The sequence below is a fragment of the Ascaphus truei genome, chromosome 14 (genome assembly GCF_040206685.1).
Source record: "Ascaphus truei isolate aAscTru1 chromosome 14, aAscTru1.hap1, whole genome shotgun sequence".
Lineage (NCBI taxonomy): Eukaryota > Metazoa > Chordata > Amphibia > Anura > Ascaphidae > Ascaphus > Ascaphus truei.
In genome coordinates this window covers 58,902,978-58,925,273 of record NC_134496.1, presented here as the reverse complement: position 1 = coordinate 58,925,273, position 22,296 = coordinate 58,902,978, and the positions used below count along the sequence as shown (strand labels likewise).

General features: G+C 44.6%; 1 long non-coding RNA gene across 5 annotated transcripts in view; it reads right to left on the bottom strand.

The window, feature by feature from the left end:
• Window positions 1-11,675: 11,675 nt before the first annotated feature.
• Window positions 11,676-22,296, bottom strand: part of LOC142466237 (uncharacterized) — a 40,424-nt gene continuing 29,803 nt past the window's right edge. For 4 of the 5 annotated variants that reach the window (XR_012788100.1, XR_012788104.1, XR_012788102.1 and 1 more), the window contains 4 exons: window positions 19,614-20,814; window positions 17,539-17,649; window positions 14,117-14,226; window positions 11,676-12,745 (listed from right to left, as the gene is read on the bottom strand). This is a non-coding gene — a long non-coding RNA (uncharacterized LOC142466237). The remainder of the gene's footprint in view (window positions 12,746-14,116; window positions 14,227-17,538; window positions 17,650-19,613; window positions 20,815-22,296) is intronic. The other variant, XR_012788101.1, reaches the window with a different exon arrangement.

Here is a 22,296-nt window from a genome sequence, read left to right as displayed (position 1 = left end):
TTCCCCTATAACCCTGGGCCAAACAAAAATAGAAAAATAATCCTAAGTGTCAACCCTAACTTTCAACCCTAACTTTCAACCCTAACTTTCAACCCTAACTTTCAACCCTAACTTTCAACCCTAACTTTCAACCCTAACTCTTCTCTGATTGGTTAGTACCCAAATGAGTCACATACCTAAATTTTCGTATTCCCCTATAACCCTAACCCTAACCCTAACCCTAACCCTAATTTTCGTATTCCCCTATAACCCTAACCCTAACCCCAACCCTAACTTTCAACCCTAACTTTCAACCCTAACTTTCAACCCTAACTCTTCTCTGATTGGTTAGTACCCAAATGAGTCACATACCTAAATTTTCGTATTCCCCTATAACCCTGGGCCAAACAAAAATAGAAAAATAATCCTAAATGTCAACCCTAACTTTCAACCCTAACTTTCAACCCTAACTTTCAACCCTAACTCTTCTCTGATTGGTTAGTACCCAAATGAGTCACATACCTAAATTTTCGTATTCCCCTATAACCCTGGGCCAAACAAAAATAGAAAAATAATCCTAAGTGTCAACCCTAACTTTCAACCCTAACTTTCAACCCTAACTTTCAACCCTAACTTTCAACCCTAACTTTCAACCCTAACTTTCAACCCTAACTCTTCTCTGATTGGTTAGTACCCAAATGAGTCACATACCTAAATTTTCGTATTCCCCTATAACCCTGGGCCAAACAAAAATAGAAAAATAATCCTAAGTGTCAACCCTAACTTTCAACCCTAACTTTCAACCCTAACTCTTCTCTGATTGGTTAGTACCCAAATGAGTCACATACCTAAATTTTCGTATTCCCCTATAACCCTGGGCCAAACAAAAATAGAAAAATAATCCTAAGTGTCAACCCTAACTTTCAACCCTAACTTTCAACCCTAACTTTCAACCCTAACACTTCTCTGATTGGTTAGTACCCAAATGAGTCACATACCTAAATTTTCGTATTCCCCTATAACCCTGGGCAAACAAAAATAGAAAAATAATCCTAACTTTCAACCCTAACTTTCAACCCTAACTTTCAACCCTAACTTTCAACCCTAACTCTTCTCTGATTGGTTAGTACCCAAATGAGTCACATACCTAAATTTTCGTATTCCCCTATAACCCTGGGCCAAACAAAAATAGAAAAATAATCCTAAGTGTCAACCCTAACTTTCAACCCTAACTTTCAACCCTAACTCTTCTCTGATTGGTTAGTACCCAAATGAGTCACATACCTAAATTTTCATATTCCCCTATAACCCTGGGCCAAACAAAAATAGAAAAATAATCCTAAGTGTCAACCCTAACTTTCAACCCTAACTTTCAACCCTAACTTTCAACCCTAACTTTCAACCCTAACTTTCAACCCTAACTCTTCTCTGATTGGTTAGTACCCAAATGAGTCACATACCTAAATTTTCGTATTCCCCTATAACCCTGGGCCAAACAAAAATAGAAAAATAATCCTAAGTGTCAACCCTAACTTTCAACCCTAACTTTCAACCCTAACTTTCAACCCTAACTTTCAACCCTAACTCTTCTCTGATTGGTTAGTACCCAAATGAGTCACATACCTAAATTTTCGTATTCCCCTATAACCCTGGGCCAAACAAAAATAGAAAAATAATCCTAACTTTCAACCCTAACTTTCAACCCTAACTTTCAACCCTAACTTTCAACCCTAACTTTCAACCCTAACTCTTCTCTGATTGGTTAGTACCCAAATGAGTCACATACCTAAATTTTCGTATTCCCCTATAACCCTGGGCCAAACAAAAATAGAAAAATAATCCTAAGTGTCAACCCTAACTTTCAACCCTAACTTTCAACCCTAACTTTCAACCCTAACTCTTCTCTGATTGGTTAGTACCCAAATGAGTCACATACCTAAATTTTCGTATTCCCCTATAACCCTGGGCCAAACAAAAATAGAAAAATAATCCTAACTTTCAACCCTAACTTTCAACCCTAACTTTCAACCCTAACTTTCAACCCTAACTCTTCTCTGATTGGTTAGTACCCAAATGAGTCACATACCTAAATTTTCATATTCCCCTATAACCCTGGGCCAAACAAAAATAGAAAAATAATCCTAAGTGTCAACCCTAACTTTCAATCCTAACTTTCAACCCTAATTTTCAACCCTAACTCTTCTCTGATTGGTTAGTACCCAAATGAGTCACATACCTAAATTTTCGTATTCCCCTATAACCCTGGGCCAAACAAAAATAGAAAAATAATCCTAAGTGTCAACCCTAACTTTCAACCCTAACTTTCAACCCTAACTTTCAACCCTAACTCTTCTCTGATTGGTTAGTACCCAAATGAGTCACATGCCTAAATTTTCGTATTCCCCTATAACCCTGGGCCAAACAAAAATAGAAAAATAATCCTAAGTGTCAACCCTAACTTTCAACCCTAACTTTCAACCCTAACTTTCAACCCTAACTCTTCTCTGATTGGTTAGTACCCAAATGAGTCACATACCTAAATTTTCGTATTCCCCTATAACCCTGGGCCAAACAAAAATAGAAAAATAATCCTAAGTGTCAACCCTAACTTTCAACCCTAACTTTCAACCCTAACTTTCAACCCTAACTTTCAACCCTAACTCTTCTCTGATTGGTTAGTACCCAAATGAGTCACATACCTAAATTTTCGTATTCCCCTATAACCCTGGGCCAAATAAAAATAGAAAAATAATCCAAAGTGTCAACCCTAACTTTCAACCCTAACTTTCAACCCTAACTCTTCTCTGATTGGTTAGTACCCAAATGAGTCACATACCTAAATGTTCGTATTCCCCTATAACCCTGGGCCAAACAAAAATAGAAAAATAATCCTAAGTGTCAACCCTAACTTTCAACCCTAACTTTCAACCCTAACTTTCAACCCTAACTTTCAACCCTAACTTTCAACCCTAACTCTTCTCTGATTGGTTAGTACCCAAATGAGTCACATACCTAAATTTTCGTATTCCCCTATAACCCTGGGCCAAACAAAAATAGAAAAATAATCCTAAGTGTCAACCCTAACTTTCAACCCTAACTTTCAACCCTAACTTTCAACCCTAACTCTTCTCTGATTGGTTAGTACCCAAATGAGTCACATACCTAAATTTTCGTATTCCCCTATAACCCTGGGCCAAACAAAAATAGAAAAATAATCCTAACTTTCAACCCTAACTTTCAACCCTAACTTTCAACCCTAACTTTCAACCCTAACTTTCAACCCTAACTCTTCTCTGATTGGTTAGTACCCAAATGAGTCACATACCTAAATTTTCGTATTCCCCTATAACCCTGGGCCAAACAAAAATAGAAAAATAATCCTAAGTGTCAACCCTAACTTTCAACCCTAACTTTCAACCCTAACTTTCAACCCTAACTTTCAACCCTAACTCTTCTCTGATTGGTTAGTACCCAAATGAGTCACATACCTAAATTTTCGTATTCCCCTATAACCCTGGGCCAAACAAAAATAGAAAAATAATCCTAAGTGTCAACCCTAACTTTCAACCCTAACTTTCAACCCTAACTTTCAACCCTAACTCTTCTCTGATTGGTTAGTACCCAAATGAGTCACATACCTAAATTTACGTATTCCCCTATAACCCTGGGCCAAACAAAAATAGAAAAATAATCCTAAGTGTCAACCCTAACTTTCAACCCTAACTTTCAACCCTAACTTTCAACCCTAACTTTCAACCCTAACTTTCAACCCTAACTCTTCTCTGATTGGTTAGTACCCAAATGAGTCACATACCTAAATTTTCGTATTCCCCTATAACCCTGGGCCAAATAAAAATAGAAAAATAATCCAAAGTGTCAACCCTAACTTTCAACCCTAACTTTCAACCCTAACTCTTCTCTGATTGGTTAGTACCCAAATGAGTCACATACCTAAATGTTCGTATTCCCCTATAACCCTGGGCCAAACAAAAATAGAAAAATAATCCTAACTTTCAACCCTAACTTTCAACCCTAACTTTCAACCCTAACTTTCAACCCTAACTTTCAACCCTAACTCTTCTCTGATTGGTTAGTACCCAAATGAGTCACATACCTAAATTTTCGTATTCCCCTATAACCCTGGGCCAAACAAAAATAGAAAAATAATCCTAAGTGTCAACCCTAACTTTCAACCCTAACTTTCAACCCTAACTTTCAACCCTAACTCTTCTCTGATTGGTTAGTACCCAAATGAGTCACATACCTAAATTTTCGTATTCCCCTATAACCCTGGGCCAAACAAAAATAGAAAAATAATCCTAACTTTCAACCCTAACTTTCAACCCTAACTTTCAACCCTAACTTTCAACCCTAACTTTCAACCCTAACTTTCAACCCTAACTTTCAACCCTAACTTTCAACCCTAACTCTTCTCTGATTGGTTAGTACCCAAATGAGTCACATACCTAAATTTTCGTATTCCCCTATAACCCTGGGCCAAACAAAAATAGAAAAATAATCCTAAGTGTCAACCCTAACTTTCAACCCTAACTTTCAACCCTAACTTTCAACCCTAACTTTCAACCCTAACTCTTCTCTGATTGGTTAGTACCCAAATGAGTCACATACCTAAATTTTCGTATTCCCCTATAACCCTGGGCCAAACAAAAATAGAAAAATAATCCTAAGTGTCAACCCTAACTTTCAACCCTAACTTTCAACCCTAACTTTCAACCCTAACTCTTCTCTGATTGGTTAGTACCCAAATGAGTCACATACCTAAATTTTCGTATTCCCCTATAACCCTGGGCCAAACAAAAATAGAAAAATAATCCTAAGTGTCAACCCTAACTTTCAACCCTAACTTTCAACCCTAACTTTCAACCCTAACTCTTCTCTGATTGGTTAGTACCCAAATGAGTCACATTCCTAAATTTTCGTATTCCCCTATAACCCTAACCCTAACCCTAACGTTTATCTCTATGGCAATGAACAGACCCGCTTATTGCCCCCCGGTCCGACCCCCCAGAGATGGACTCCAACTGGACAAGCACAGTCTCACCAAGTATGTGGAGGGCACTGATCGGATTGACATGTTTCTAAGGAACTTTGAAATGCAGTGCCGGCGGTACGGGGTGCTTCCCCAGCATAGGGTTGCACGCCTGGACCCGCTACTCTCCATCTTGGCTAAACAGACTTTGATGGCGCTTACAGAGGAGTTTGCTGATGACTATGACCACCTGAAAGAACTTTTGCTGTTTCAGCATGGTTTTACCCCTGAAGCTTACCGGGGTAAGTTCCGGCTGGAGGAGAGGCACCCTCAGGAGACCTATGTCACTTATGTGACCCGCATGGCTTTGTATGGGTTACACTGGGTGGAGGGCTCTGAGGCCCAGACTTACCAACGCCTGCTGGACCTCATCTTTCAGGAGCAGCTCATGCAGCAGTGCCCGCCGGCGGTGAGGGCTTTTGTGTATGATAAAAAGCCCAAGACCTACACCGAGGCGGCGAGGATGGCAGATGACTATGTGGTCAGCCGGTCCCAGATGACCGCCAAGGTACCAGCCAAAGCGGTAACCCCACCGGCGCCGGCCAAGAAAGCTGTGAGTACCCCCCAGTGGACCCAAAAGCCGCCTGCGGGCAGCGGGTCACAGAAGGCGGGAGAGCTCCGGCATGAGCGCCGGTGCTACAATTGCAACAGCACTGGTCACATCAGACCAGATTGCCCGGAACCCCTGCGTTCCAACGGACCCTATCGAGGGCAACGCACCCCAGCTGCAAAGCCGGTAGCCCGCGTGCGGGTGGCTTCCACCAAAGAACCAGGACCGGTCATGGAAACAACTCCCAGCGAGACGTCCCATGTCACCCCTACCCCGGTTTCTTCAGTGCCTACAGCCAGGAGCGGAGGACATCACAGCGCAGACCTGCAGCAGACGGACGGCAGGAGCAAGCATCTCACCCCGGTCACAGTCGGTGACCGGCAAGCAGTTGGCTTACTTGATTCAGGAGCTGCAGTGACCCTGGTCCGACCTGATATGGTCCGGCCAGAGGAATTGATCCCAGGCCCTGGGATACAGATCACTGTGGCTGACGGAGAGCCACGTTTCCTGCAGGTGGCCCGCATTTTTTTGGATTGGGGGGTGGGCAAGGGTGTGCGGGAGGTGGGGGTTTTACCAGGTTTGGATGCTGAAATTCTTTTGGGCAATGACCTGGGACCGATGACCTGCACCTACGACCGTGTGCCCCAGCCCGCTGCAGTGGCGGCGGTTACCCGGAGCCAGACCGCGGCAATGTCGGCGGTGGCCACCCCAGTCCCCCAGCCTTTGGGACCAACGTTAGCGGAGGGCACAGAGGAGCCCAGGGAGGTAAGCCAGGATCAGTTGCAACCACAGGCTGACTTACTGTTCCCCCTTACCGTGTCCCCTTCCCCTGACAATGACATGACTGGGGGGGGGCAGATTTAGGAGCCCAGTTTAGGGAGGCAGTGAAGGCAGACCCTACCCTGGCCGGCGTGAGACTTCGGGCGTCCGAATCTCAGGCAGGGGAGGGCACTGAGCGCTGCCTATGGCATAAGGGACTCCTATACAGAGAAGAAGGGAACCCGAGAATAGAGAAGGGATTGACCGGTAAGCGACAGCTAGTAGTACCCCAGGGGTACCGACAGCAATTGTTATGGGTAGCTCACTCTATTCCGTTAGCGGGACATCAGGGGGTCACCAGAACGCGAGCCCGGTTATTGCAGCGTTATTTCTGGCCGGGGGCATCCAGGGATGCGGCTGATTTCTGCTGCTCATGTGATGCCTGCCAGCGAGTAGGTAAGGCGGGCGACCGTGTGAAGGCACCCCTGAGACCCCTACCGATAATAGGGGAACCCTTCCAGAAGGTAGCGATGGACCTGATAGGACCCCTCATGATTCCTAGCAGGTCAGGGAAGTGCTACATCCTCACGGTGGTGGATTTTGCCACCCGGTACCCTGAGGCGGTAGCGCTGGGCACCATAAGTGCCAAGACAGTGGCAGCAGCTTTGCTGAACATTTTTGCTAGGGTAGGTTTCCCTAGTGAGATCCTAACTGATCAGGGGTCGCAGTTCATGAGTGAACTGTTACATTGTCTCTGGGATGCCTGCGGTGTACAGCACCAGCGCACTACCCCTTACCATCCCCAAACAAACGGATTATGTGAGAGGTTTAATGGTACCCTGAAGCAGATGCTTCGGACCTCTATAGAGGCGGAGGGGAAAGACTGGGAGATTCACCTGCAGCACTTGCTGTTTGCATACCGAGAGGTACCGCAAGAATCTACAGGCTTCTCCCCCTTCGAGCTACTATATGGCCGCAGGGTACGTGGACCTCTGGACCTCTTCCGTGAGGGATGGGAGGGGAAGACTACTGCTACTGATGCTTCAGTGATCCAGTATGTAGTAGATCTCAGAGACCGGTTAGAGATGCTTATGGGGGTGGCCCAGGACCACCTCAGGGCTGCTCAGACCAAGCAGAAGCAATGGTATGACCAGCAGGCCGTAGCAGAGAATTCATCCCAGGACAGCAGGTGCTTGTTCTCAAACCCACTCGGGAGAACAAGCTGATGGCTGCCTGGTCGGGACCGTACCCGGTTATCCGAAAGGTGAATGAGTGCAACTATGTTGTACAGGTAGCGCCTGAGAGGCACAAGACATATCACATTAATATGTTAAAGGAATACAGAGCACCGAGTATGGGAGCAGTAATGGCCATTTGTAGCCCACTGCTGGAGGATCCGGCGAGCAATGCTCTGCCTGATCTCCTAGGGGAGGCAAAGCAAGGAAACACTGTTGAGCAGGTAGAGATCGGGGCACAGTTGAGTGCTAGGCAGAAGGGAGAAGCCAGGGACATGCTAGCTCAGTATAGCGCCCTCTTCACTGACATGCCAGGGACCACACATCTCACCAAACACCCAGTACACACAGGGGACCTGCAGCCTCTGCATAAGCACGCTTATAGAGTGTCAGCAGAGGTCAAGACAAGTATGGAGAGAGAGATTGAGGAGATGCTGACCCTAGGGGTAATTACTCCGTCCCAGAGCCCTTGGGCAAGTCCAGTAGTCCTAGTGCCTAAGAAGGACAAAACCACCTGGTTTTGTGTGTACTACCGGTTGCTCAACGCTGGGACGGTGTCAGATGCTTACCCCATGCCCCGCATGGATGAGTTACTAGATGAACTCGCGGGGGCAAAGTATCTGACCACCATGGATCTGAGCAAAGGCTACTGGCAGATTCCCCTGACCCTGGAGGCTAGGGAGAAGTCAGCATTCTTCACTCCAAGTGGCCTCTATGAGTTTTTGGTGATGCCATTTGGGATGAAGAATGCCCCGGCTACCTTCCAACGCCTGGTCAATAGGTTACTGGAAGGGATGCAGAGCTATGCCAGGGCTTACTTAGATGACATTGCTGTCTTTAGTAATTCCTGGGAATCCCACATAGGACATGTAGCTGCGGTGCTGGATAGAATCAGGGAGGCTGGGCTTACCTTAAAACCCACTAAGTGTATGGTAGGTATGGCAGAAGTCCTGTACTTAGGGCACAGGGTGGGTGGAGGGCATTTCAAGCCAGAGCCAGCCAAGGTAGAAGCCATAGTTCAGTGGCCTGTTCCAAAAACCAAGAAACAGGTCATGGCCTTTTTGGGCACCGCAGGGTACTACAGGAAATTTGTCCCACAGTACAGCGCCGTGGCCAAACCCCTGACTGATCTGACTAAGAAGCAACTGCCTGTGCTTATTACCTGGTCTCCTGCTGTGAAACTGCTTTCCAGGCACTGAAAGCTGCGCTTGCTGAGGCCCCCATCCTGGCGGCCCCAGATTATACCAAGCATTTTCTTATTCAGACTGATGCCTCAGACTTTGGTGTGGGGGCTGTGTTGAGCCAGGTGGGGGACGACGGCAAAGAGCACCCTGTGGTGTATCTCAGTCGCAAACTGCTCCCCAGGGAGGTGGCATATGCCACCATTGAAAAGGAGTGCTTGGCCATTGTGTGGGCACTCAAAAAGCTCCAGCCCTATGTCTATGGGAGGGCTTTCACGGTCATTACCGACCACAATCCCCTGAGCTGGCTACAGAGGGTATCAGGGGAAAATGCCAAACTGCTGAGATGGAGCTTGGCTTTGCAAGAATTTGAATTCACCATTCAGCACAAAAAGGGTAGTGAAAACAGCAATGCTGATGGACTTTCACGCCAGGACTATCCCTCTGAGACTGAATTCATTAATGGTGCCAGCAGTGCCCCACTCCCCGTCAGGGCCAGTGGGCCACAGGACACGCATTAAGAAGGGGAGGTGTAGAGGGAGAGAGGGGGTGGCCCGGTATTAAAGGGGTTGCACCCCATTTGGCCACCCCTGACCGCACCAGGGAGACAAGGGGTTAACTGGGCTGAGGTCCAGAAATGTGATGTAACCCTTGTTATGACATGTAAATGTATTTTCCCCTGTTCCATTGTAATGTCTGGTTACTCAGTGTTTGCATCACACACACACTAGAATCCATCCGGGAGCACAAGGGTTAATAATTCTTTAATGATTATAGCTCTTTGTGTAAGTTTCCCGCCTTTTCGGGCACCATTTTGCAGGTCCCCATTGGCCGCCATTAGGGCTCAATGCATTTCAATAGGAATTTGTGCTGTTTTCGTCCTGTTTCCTGTAGTGACCAGCAGGTGGCGTCCGAGAGGGAGAGCGGCGGTTTCCCATTGAAAGTCAATGGGCTCATTGACTTCAATGGAGATGCCTCGAGGTAACCTAGTTGGCTGCCGTCCAGACCGCAAACCGCAAAGCGGATACAATGTCCTTCAAAAGAGCTAAAATCACTGGGTCAAGTTCAACGTCAATTAGCGGGAAATAAACTGTTTTAGGGCACCTAGGGATAAAATTCTTTTTGCCCCTAGTTCCTAAGCGTCCCCCCACTCGACCACCACCGGGTCCCCGAATCCTGGACCCCCGATAAGGGTCGAACCAGATAGAGCTGGTCGCGCCATAGGCTTTGCCGGCGGCGGCAGAAACGGCTCAGAAAAATGACTAAGTGAGAAATGCTGAATTTTAGGAATCCATATCTCCGGTTCCGGAGGGTTCAGCGGATCAGGGTTTGGGGTATCTGTAGCCACTGCTCCGGCATCGCTGCAGAACCATCCTTGACCCGCTTGGACCAACCCGACGGAGTATGGACCCCCTTGAAGTTCGGGACTTTTCCCATAAACTTCAATGGCAGAAAACCCCCATTGACTTCAATGGCGGCGATTTACCATTGAAAGTCTATGGCGGAGCTGCCCGTTGTTTTCAATGGGGATTTAGTGAAAAGCTGAGATTTCTTTTTCAATGGAGATTTTTGTATTAAAATGATTTAATGTGCATTGGTGTAACTCCGGTTTCTTAGGTCGTAGCAAGTCGCTTTTTGGACCATATGGTGTCCCAGTTCTGGCAATGCGAACTGGGAAGTTTGGACCTGCTAAACCTAACGGAACCGGATATTTTAATACGTTTATGTTTTATGCTTAATAGTGTATCTTAAGGTATGGACAAAGACCCAGAAGAGATTCTTTTGGGCCATAAGGTAGCAGATGGCCCTGGGGACGCCGCTATGTCTAGGATTTAAGTGCTGTTCAAAGAGTTTTATCACCCTCACTGTTTATCCGAAGCCCAAACCAGGGCAGGTCTTAAGTGTTCCAGTTAACACCTTTCAACAAAGGTTTTCCTGCCAGAACTCCAAATGGTAGACTGTCTGGCATTCCTGACGTAAATGTGGGGCTTCAGAAATGAGACCCCCAGAGTTCTACTGCGCATGTGCCAACTAGCAGGGGGGCATGGGTCAGAATGCTTTCCCACGTTAGTGAGTGGCTGGAGGTAATTGTAAACCAATCCCCTGTGCTTAAGGTTAAGAATAGAAGGAGAATGGTTTATAAACTGCTGTCCACCCATATATCCTTTGTCTTCGTTTGCTGATATGGTTACCTGATATCACCTGAATGATTTCCTCACTGCTGAAAGAAATGCTACATCATACTTCTCATTCCCCAACCCTTAAGTAAGTGTACTTCTTGTTCGTTACTGTATTATCTGTTGTGTTCACCTATATTCTAAGGAATAAATACAATTTATTATATCTTAAGCCTCGTTCAGTTCAAACCCAATTATTTTTGTGTAATATTAATAAGCCTGTGGAAGCTATCGTCACAAGGAGGTATTATAGTGTGTATTGTGGGGAGAATTAGTGTGTGTGTTGTTTGGGAGTGATATTCGGGAGGATTGTGTGTGCAGAAGGAAGAATGAGTGAGGGGGGAGTAAGGGAGCAGGATTGAATGAGAGGGGGTCATTGAGTGATAGCGGGGAGGGGAGGGAAGAGTGAGGAGAGTGGGTGTAGGAGGGAGCAGTGCAAGAGACCGTCGGGGGCAGAATACATGGTGAGAAGGGAGGCTGCCTAGAAGCATAAAAATCTACTTCACCACTGTTCTGTACTCTCTTCAATACTCTGTGTTACAGATCTCTCTGGCAAGAAATGGGGTCCAATGGCAAAGACTGCTCTAAATAAGATAGTATAAATGAACACAGAGAGAAATTCCAAAGAGTAACCCAAGAAAATACAAGTGAAATCTAATCGTAAGGTAATTAGTCCCATTAAGTGAAATACATAAAGGAATAGTCCATAAAAAAGCACAAAGGAAAAAAATAGGAGTACTTTATTGTGATGTTACATTTCAGAGAATATAAAATTATAGGAAAACAATTCCACTTTGTTCAGAAAACCAGAAAGTCTTGGTCCCAGGTGGACTGAATTTTTATTGCAAATAAGTTCCTTAATACACAAGTAAAGAATATAGTTACTTATTCTATTCTCTACTGTAAGACGTGCCACATTGCCCAATATTTGGGTACAGTGCCCAGATTGTGACCATGCACTACAGAGGTGAGATTCCCCCAACTCCAATTTGCTACACACTCCAAGAGAGATTATTGTGATCAGAGGTGGAATGAGAGGGGTGAGAAGGGTCGCTGCCCAGGGAGTAGCCTGACAGGGGGTACAGAAATCTCTTTTGGTGCATATATTGCGGAGCTGCATTGATTGACTTGTCAATCAGCTCTGCTGCCTATCCCATTGACATCATGATCCGGCACTGTGATCAGCTGCAGCGCTGACCCAGGTGTGTTAGTGCAGCACTTTACAGGGAGGGAACAGAGGTTGTGGATGACAGATGCTGGGGATAGGCCATGAGTACAGGCCAGAGTAAGGTGGAGACTTTCTGTACTCTGCATACAGGACACTGCATGCGTGTGTGTGTGTGTGTGTGTGTGTGTGTGTGTGTGTGTGTGTGTATTCCAAGTGTCAGTGTGCATAAGTAAGTGTGCTCTGTAAGTATGCCTGTGTGGCAGGTATAGGGGGGTGGTTCAGCTGGAGGAACTTATCCAGGCACAAAAGCACATAGATGCCCCAGATTATACCACCCCAAATGCTGATAATATCCTGCTGCACTTTACAGAAGATGATGCAGATGTCAGTGGGTGGTGGGTTCATTAAATCCATCCATCATATCATAGCCACACTGTGCATATGATGTACTGAATCAATCACAGGAAGACATCTCCATGGTAGGGGTAGAAGTTAACAGAATATGTCCAGCACTGTGGTGTGTAGCCCATAAATAATAATTGTGCACATTACAGAACATACTTGCAACTGCAAGATCATTTTGCTGCTTGTAGTGTTTGCTCTTGTCCTGTGCAGTGTTGTCGTAGATCCGTCTCTTCAGTGTTCACTGCAATAAAAGTAAGACATTGCATTAATATTACAGAAGTTTGGGAGCTGAAATCCCACTATGCTGCAGACATTTTCCCTTTGCATAAGATTCTTGTGATTATATCTCAATGATGATCAATAACAACTACATCATAACACAGCCGCTCAATACAAAATATGTATTTGCTATCAATGGTCATGGAGGCCAAACGTCACACAATGTACAGATATACTGCTGCGGCCGAGTTTATTCGAGCATTTGCCCGTTCTTCGCTGCAGCAGTAACCTGGCGCGCGCCGGAGGGTGCCGGGCGCACGCCGAAGCAGCGGAGGAGCGCCCTCCGATCGGGGCTTTCTCCCTTCCGCTGCCGGGTCCGTCGGGTCCCCCGGAACCCCCTGCCGCTGTCCCCCACATCGCGGGACACCAGTGCTCCCTCGGGGAGCCCTGGACGCGCGTGCAGGGGGCGCAGGCACCCGATGACGCGTGACCGTGCATCGGTGATGCGCGGCACGCTGAGGGAGTGCGGCTAGCACGCCGGGGCATCCCCCGGCTTGCGGTGCTAGCCGTGCTTCAATAAAACGTGTCGGTAGTGTAGCAAGGATTATTTCTTCCTCTGGTGCATTATGATGGGATGTGTTGAAAGATTCTGCATTATTAGCATCACTGAATCTTTTGGAAACTGAGTAATATTCTATGTTTTAATGCAATATTATGGATGATCAGCCGGTAAAATAAAGCTTACTGTATCTGTAGCCATGCTCTACCCATGATGTGCTGAATCAATGACTGCAGAGTGATTCAGAGTGGTAAACATGACTGGAACTCATCTCTGAATAGAGGACAGAACAGCAGTGCAGAGTAGGAGGTGAATGTATCTCAAATGGAAGACTTAGTAGCTGTGTGGGGAGTAGACAGTACAGACTGATCAAATAAATAGTTAAAGGAGTATCTTCAACATTACTTGGCTTTGTTATCAACATTGAAGTTTCTCTTGTTTTTTCTGTTCTTTAAATCACTACTACTGATGCCATGTGTAACCTGTACTGAGAGATATACTCTACTGGCCTAGATGAAACCATATGATGCAAACAGGATTCATCCCACTCCAGATTCATATGATTGCACCACTTCAACCTTTAATAAAACACATAGAACTACAGCAGTGCGCTACTGCACATGTTCTTGTTATGAATGGTAGTAGATGTGGTCCTTGGGTCAATACTTCATACAGCAGCCACACTCTACTCATGATGTATTGAATCAACAAAAACCTGCATGGTACAGATCACAGGAAGGGTAGAGTAGAGGGGAATATGTCCAATGCGAAACCCTTAGCAGCTGGATTGTGTGGAGTCAACAAAACGACAAATACTAAATGAGAAATATACACATTGCTTATCTGTCTCTGTGTAGTCATTTTCCTCCTCTTCAACTGTCTTTCAAAATTTCTCTTCTGACAGAAAAGAAACACATGGCTTCAATATTCACTGTTCTTCCCTCCTGAAATAAAAGTTAAGCATTGCATGGTTATGATCATACATACAATGAACCTTGCGCCAAACCATGTGATCCAAAGTAAATCCACCTCCCTCCCATAGCTGTGTTCCTTCTAGAGCTTCTACCACACAAGTCATTAATGTTCGTGACACTGTACTGCAGTCACAGTCTGCACACAAAGTACTGAATCAATTACATCACACTGAAAAGGCAGTCTACATGATGCAATAGTTAACCATAATAACTCTGTCATGCAAATGACAGGAAAACCTATATGTATATCATTAGGGGAGAGGGGAAAAATAATTAAAAAATAAGTGCGACAAATAAAAACAGATTATAGGAAAGTAAATCCTTGCCCTGGGAACTTTACAATCTAATAGAAATGTTAGAAGACTTAAAGAGAGGCAGCAGTTGGGGGAAGAAGTGCAGTAGATGACAATGCTTGTCCTTAATGGTGGGTACAATTAGTAGAAAGCACATCTTGGGAACAATAGTTGTTAGCAGTGACTGTGGGTGTGGGACAGTAGCCACGAGTCAAAGTTTTTTAAATGCTTGATTTAAGTCGTGAATTTTAAGATTGGTCTTACATGTGGGTGGAAGAGGTTATGTTGGCATATACTGAGTGTGAGGAAGTTTCACATGTACGGTGCAGTGATGGAAAATGGTTTCAGGCAAGTGAGAGAACAGTAGAGGTGAAAGAAGTTTACAGGAGACAGTTATGGTTATAGTGCAAGAGACAAGCAAGGGCATAACGAGAGATCAAAGATGATATGCAAGAAGGAGCAGATTAATGGAGAGCCTTAACAAAAAGGTAAGGAGGAGAACTTTGTAGGTGATACAAAAACTTGATGGGATGCCAGGACAGGGATTTAAGGAGATGAGCAGAGACTGTTGTGGGAGAAAGTGAGATAATTCAAGCAGCAGAGTTTTGCATAGGAGAAAGTTGTGAAGCATGGAGGCCTGTTAGTAGTATGTTAAAATAACCTATAGGATAACAGTATACATTGGAGTTTTAGCAGTAGGTTGAGAGGGGAAAGGGAAGATCTTGGCAATATTACAGAGAAAGAGGCAACACATTTTACCCATAGCCGTGCATGTGAATGGAGATGGAATTGAAGAGCCAAATGTTACTCCTATGCAACATGTTTGATGACAAGATAGATGGTAGTACTGTTTACTGTGATGGAGAAAGGGGATAATATGAGCCCAGTGTTAGACATTAAGTTTAAGGCAGTGGAGTGCCATCCATGAGCATATAGCCAGGAGACAACCCAAGAGTAGGGACTGGATTGCAGGAGTGAGAACAGGGGTGGATAGATTTGTGTGTGTATCATCCGCATAGAGATTATATCTAAGGCCAAAAGCATTGATGAAGTCACCAAATGATAGTATGTAGAGAGAAAGAGAGATCTCAGAACAGAGCCCTGATGTATACCCACAGACAGATCAATAGAAGACGAAGACATGTTAGCAACAGAGATGGAGAATGTGTGACAGGAAAGTTATGATGAAAACCAGGATAGAACTTTGTTACTGATACCAAGAGAGAGTTTAGAATATGAAGGAGGAGAGTGATTGAGAGCATCAAACGCAGCCGATAGATCAAGTAGGATTAGTAGGGAAAAACCTTGGGAATTAGCTTTAAGCACAGTCTGTAGAACGTGCTGTACGAAAGGCAGGTTGTAAAGGATCCAGGAGGGCATGTGATTTAAGAATGTTGACACTAGCAATTAGAAGGCAAACAGCATGAGGGATACAGAGCGGTAGTTAGTAAGGCACATAGGGTGTAGTTTGTTTCTGACAAAAGGGTGACCGCTACAGGCTTAAAGTAAGAGGGCAAAAATCCAGAGAATAGGGAGAAATTGAAGATGTGGGTGAGAGTGGGGACTAAGAGATGCAGTAAGGTGTGAGGGGATACGATCTAGAGGGCATGTGGTAGAGGGAGAATAGAAGATGATTAGCTTCCAGCTCTGTAAGAGAAGAAAAGGAGTCAAGTGCAGAAGGAGATTTGGGTAGAAGGAGAGAAGGGGGAAGGGACAGAAGGAATCTCCTTTTGGGTGGCATCCACCTTGCCTCTGAAGTAGTCAAATGCTTGAGGAGAAGTGAAGGAAGGATGGCAAGTGGGAGGAGAAGGTCAGTGGAGGGAGTCAAATACAGAGAAAAAAAACAGCGTAAATTAAATTTGAGTGTTGATGAGTGTGGAAAAAAGTAGTGTATTTAGCCCTAGAGAGCAGCTTTATACAGGACAGGAGACATTTTTACTGTAGAAAAATCAAACAAAGTGTGAGATTTCCTCCGTAGGTATTAAGAACAGCGAGTGGAAGTGTGATGAGTGTGTTTGGGAATTTAGCCAAAGGTGTGGGTTAGAGGGATGAGTGTGTCAGAGCCTATAGGGGGCATATAGATAGGAGGATAGCATTGTAAGAGTTAATAAGATTGTTAGTTTAAGCAGAAAGAAAGAGAGAGAAGAGAGAAGAGAGGTTAGAGTAGATGTCAGAGGAGAGTTTAATTAAGCAGAGGCAAATCAGTGGGACAGGTAAGATGCGGTGAGGGGAATGACTGATTGTGACTGATGAGAGCAGAAGAGGTTATGTACAACTAGAGCCTTGTTAGTAAGAGTGGACATTCCAGAGGGCACAGGAGAAGGGAAGAGAAAAGTAAGGAAAGGAATGTGGATTACATTAGATAGGTTAACACTCTTAGTAGGGAGGCCTGATGTGTATATGAGCCGGTCCAAGATTATAAGAGATATCCCCCAACATCAGCGAGCATAGAAGGAGACACAGAGATAGGTGTAGAGAGAGACAGAGATAGGGATATGTAGAGAGAGAAGGGCGTCAAGAGAATGAGACAGATAGGCGTAGAGAGAGGAGACATAGAGAGAGGGGGCTTTGAGAGGGGGGCGTAGAGAATGAGGGAAGGTGGAAGAGAATAGGATGTGCAGGAGTGCATTTCATTGAGCAGTGCAGAAATAGCTGCAATAGAGGTCTGTACAAATGGTGCTTTGTGTAGACACATGCAAAGGTAGGGGAAGGAAAGTGTATAGAACATGTGGATAAAAGCAGGAGTGTGGAAGTTAGAGAAATTAGAAAAGTTTTACAGAGGAGTGAGGAAACAGTAAACAGAAAGAACAAGAGAGAGGTTACATTGGGATGACGTGCTGTGGTAGAGAGAAATGCTAGGAGAGAGCCTCCAGATATTAGAGGACATGAATTGAGAGAGCAAATGTATAAATCAAAACCGGAGGGGGAGGTATAGCACGAAAGCTTGCACAGCAGTTGATGAAGATTATAGTCTTAAAGTTGCGTGTACCTGTCAGGGCACTCAAGAAGGTCAATGCTCACAAGTGCAGAGTTCATGAAGAAATGCTGAATCCAGTTCCCCTCCAATTTAATTTTAATATAACTTTTTCATTCTTCATTACTGCAAAAAGCAAACAAAACAAAACCACATTGCATTACTATTTTCAAAATGGATTGAATGACATATTCAACAGTAACTGTGTGATGCCAATATTGCCTTCTCACTCGTAGGCCAGTACGGTCAGGTACCCAGTACTGATAAAACAATAAGTGCCCGTACTAAGTACCAATATGAATTATAAGGAAATGTAAAATCTCCAGGTCTCTCTCCATCTCTGCAACAGATATATGGATAAGCCCATATTAAGGCATCACGTGACCGGAGCCGTCACTGACTGGGTATACGCAAAGATGCAGGGAGATGCAAAGAAAGGGAGGGAGAGAGACAGGGAGAAGATGGGAAACGGAGGGAGGCACGGATGGCAGGCCTCTCTCTTTCACTGGTGCATGCAAGGAGCTGGTCCCAACATCCACAAAGTGTGTGTGTATTATTGGTTGTGTTTTATGGCGGTAGGAGGATAGTGTGTATATTGTGTGTGTGTGGGAGTATTATATTGTGTGTAGGGTATTATAGTGTGTATATTATGTTGAGGTGCAGAGGAGAGTGTTAGATTGGGTATCTTGTGTTAGGGGGTATTGTGTATATTGTGTTTAAGACTATAATATTATTGGGGAGATTATTATTGAGGAGGTATTAAAGTGTGTATTGTGGGGAGTATTAGTGTATGTATTATTTGTGGGTGACAGATGCTGTGGGTAGGCCAAGAGTACGGGCCAGACTAAGGTGGAGACTTTCTGTACTCTGCATACAGGACTCTACATGTACTGCAGAGGTGAAATTCCCCCAACTCCAATTTGCTACACTCTCCAAGAGAGAATATTGTGATCAGAGGTGGAAGATGAGCAGGGTCACTGCCCAGGGAGTAGCCTGTCAGGGGGCATGGAAATCTCTTTTGGTGCGTATGTTGCCACGTGGCATTGATTGACCGGTCAATTAGCACTGCTTCCTATCACAGTGACATGATCCGGTGCTGTGATCGGTTGCAGCGCTGACCAAGGTGTGTTAGTGCAGCAATTTACAGGGAGGGAACAGAGGTTGTGGGTGACAGATGCTGGGGGTAGGCCAAGAGTACGGGCCAGAGCAAGGTGGAGATATTCTGTACTCTGCATGCCCATCCTGCATGCCCAGGACTCTGCATGCATGCCAGTGGCTGTGGGGTGTGTGTGTGTAGGTATGCCAAGTGTCAGTGTGCATAAGTAAGTGTGCTGTGTGTGTAAGTAAGTTTGCCTGTGTGCAGGAGGTGTAGGGGGGTGGGGGGCGGGGGGCGGTTCAGCTGGAGGACTTTACCCAGCACAAAAGCACATAGATGCCTCTGATTATATCACCCCAAATGCTGATAATATCCTGCTGTAGATGCACTTTACAGAAGATGATACAGATGTCATCAGTGTTTGGTGGGTTCATTAAATCAATCCATCATATAATAGCCACACTGTGCATATGATGTACTGAATCAGTAACACCAATCACAGGAAGACATCTCCATGGTAGGGGTAGTGTTGAAGTTAACAAAATATGTCCAGCACTGTGGTGTGGAGCCCATACACTGGCGACACACTTTATTCGAGCTCGGCTAGTTCCACGAATTCGGGTATACCCGGGTGTATTGAGGTTTGTGACTGTTTTCTGCCCGAGTGCATTGAGGTATTTTCCAAGCAGGGATTGAAGCATTTTATTCCCGCTGGCTGCAATACTGCACAGTATATATATATATACTGCATTACAATTCATGAATTTATGCCATCTGGTAGACACGCGAAGTATTGCAGCCTATTAAATCCTAATCATTATCATTTAACAGATCAGCCGCCCGTCAGCCAGGCATGAACCCAGGCTGGGAAGGCAAACGCAACGGGGCTTGCCAGAGGTGAGGAGCGGCGCATTCCAGGTATCTGCCAGGTACATACTGGGTATTTGCTCGAATAAAGTGTGTCGGTGCAGTACATAATAATTGTGCACATTACCAGAACAACATATTGTCAACTGCATGATCATTTTGCTGCTTGTAGTGTATACTCTTGTCCTGTGCAGTGTTGTAGTAGATCCGTCTCTTCGGTGTTCACTGCAATAAAAGTAAGACATTGCATTAATATTACAGAAGTTTGGGGGCTGAAATCCCACTATGCTAATGACAGTTTCCCTTTGCATAAGATTCTTGTGATTATATCTCAATGATGATCAATAACTACATCATAACACAGCTGCTCTATACAGAATATGTATTTGCCATCAATGGTCATGGAGGCAATATGTCACACAATGTACATATATAGCAAGGATTATTTCTTCCTCTGGTGTATTATGATGGGAGGGTGAGATTCTGCATTATCAGCATCAGTAAATCTGTAGGAAACTGAGTGATATTCTATTTTTTAATGCAATATTAGGGTAAAATAAAGCTTGCTGTATCTATAGCCATGCTCTACCCATGATGTGCTGAATCAATGACTGCAGAGCGATTTAGAGTGGTAAACATGACTTGAACTCATCTCTGAATAGAGGGTAGCACAGTAGTGCAGAGTAGAAGGTGAATGTATCTCAAATGGAAACCCTTAGCAGCTGTGTGGGGAGTAGACAGTACAGACTGACCAAGTAAATAGTAAAAAGTAGTAACTTCAACATTACTTGGTTTTGTTCTCCACTCCTGTTTTTCTGTTCTTTAAATCACTAATACTGATGCCATATGTAACCTGTACTGAGAGTTATATACTCTACTGGCCTAGATCAAATTAAATGATGCAAACAGGATCCCTCCCACTCAAGATTCATATGATTGCACCACCTCAACCTTTCATAGCAATAACATAGAACTGCAGCAGTGCGCTACTGCACATGTTCTTGTTATGAATGGTAGTAGATGTGGTCCTTGGGTCAGTACTTCATACTGTAGCCACACTCTATTCATGATGTATTGAATCAACAAAAATCTGCATGGTACAGATCACAGGAAGGGGTGGAGTAGAGGTGAATATGTCCAATGCGAAACCCTTAGCAGCCGGATTTTTTGGAGTCAATAAAACGACAAATACTAAATGAGAAATATACACATTGCTTATCTGTCTCTGTGTAGTCATTTTCCTCCTCTTCAACTGTCCTTCAATTTTCTATTTTGCAAGAAAATGAACACATGGCTTCAATATTCACTTCTGTTCTGCAGTCTTTCCTCTTGAAATAAAAAAGTTAAGCATTGCATTATTATTATTATAATTATTATTGACGATACATACAATGAACCTTGCTCCAAACCATGTGATACAAAGCAAATCCACCTCCCTCCCACAGCTGTGCTCCTTCTAGAGCTTCTACCACACAAGTTATTCATGTCAGTGAAACTGTACTGCAGTCCCGGTCTGCACACAATCTACTGAATCAATGACATCACACTGTGTCACACAATGTCATGCTAACGACAGGAAACAATCTTTGTATATATCTTTGTATATATAATAATAATAATAATAATAATAATAATAATAAAAAAAATAAGACAGGACAGACACTCCTACATTGCAATCAATAGAAAATAACTGGGACAGGCACTTCAAGGATGCATACGGTCCCGGATAAACTGTAGCTACCTATACACGTGTGCCTTGTCTCTAGACTCTGCAAATATCTCTATTTATATACCACCCATTGTGTACTCAGCGCTTTACAAGAGAGACCAAAAAGTACAGGAAATTATTATACAATAAATTCAACAAACAAAAACAGACAATAGGAAAGTAAATCCCTGTCCTGGGTAGTTTACAATCTAAGAGAAATGTAAGGAGACTTACAGAGAGACAACAGGTGGGGGAACAAGTGCAGTAGATGACAATGCTTGTCCTTAATGGTGGGTACTTGTAGTATAAAGCACTTCTTGGGAACAATAGTTAGTGACTGAATGAGTGACAGTAGCAACGAGTAAAAGCTATTGAAATGCTTCATTTAAGTTGTGAATTTTAAGGTTGATCTTAAATGTGGGTGGAAGAGGGTATGTTGGCATATACTGAGTGTGTGTGAGTTTCACAGGTAAATTGATGGGAAAGGGTTTCAGGCAAGAGAGCGAGTGCGCAGTAGAGGTGTAAGAAGTATAATGGAGACAGTTATTAGTAGAGCTTAGGAGACGAGGAAGGGCATAACGAGACCAAAGATGATATGTAGGAAGGAGCAGATGAATAGAGAATAGTGTTGGACTGGGTCCTCAACTATAAAAAAATGGGTAACGGGTACCCGGCCAAAATGAAAGGTTCTACCCGGTCGGGTACACGGTTTGGCACTTACCTTCCGGGTGGCGGTGACATCTAGGATCAGCAGCAGTCCTGTGACGGTGGCAGCATCTGTGGTGTCTTCAGCCGGCGGGGGAGCTGCAGGCTCACAGACACAGCTTACCTGCTTCGGTGCTGTGGAAGTGATTCCTGCAGCTCCCCCCGCCAGGTGAAGACACCTCTGATGCTGCCAACATCAGAGGACTGCTGCTGCTGATCCTAGATGTCTTAGGAAAGGTAAGTATAAAAGATTATTTCCAGCTGCCCTGACATTACCCGACGCCGGGTATTACCCGGCCAAGTCCACTTCTCAGTGGCCGGTTTCGAGTAATGTCCGGGTAGCTGGAAATGTGTTGGGTAACGCCGGGTACTCGGTACACCACTAATAGAGAACCTT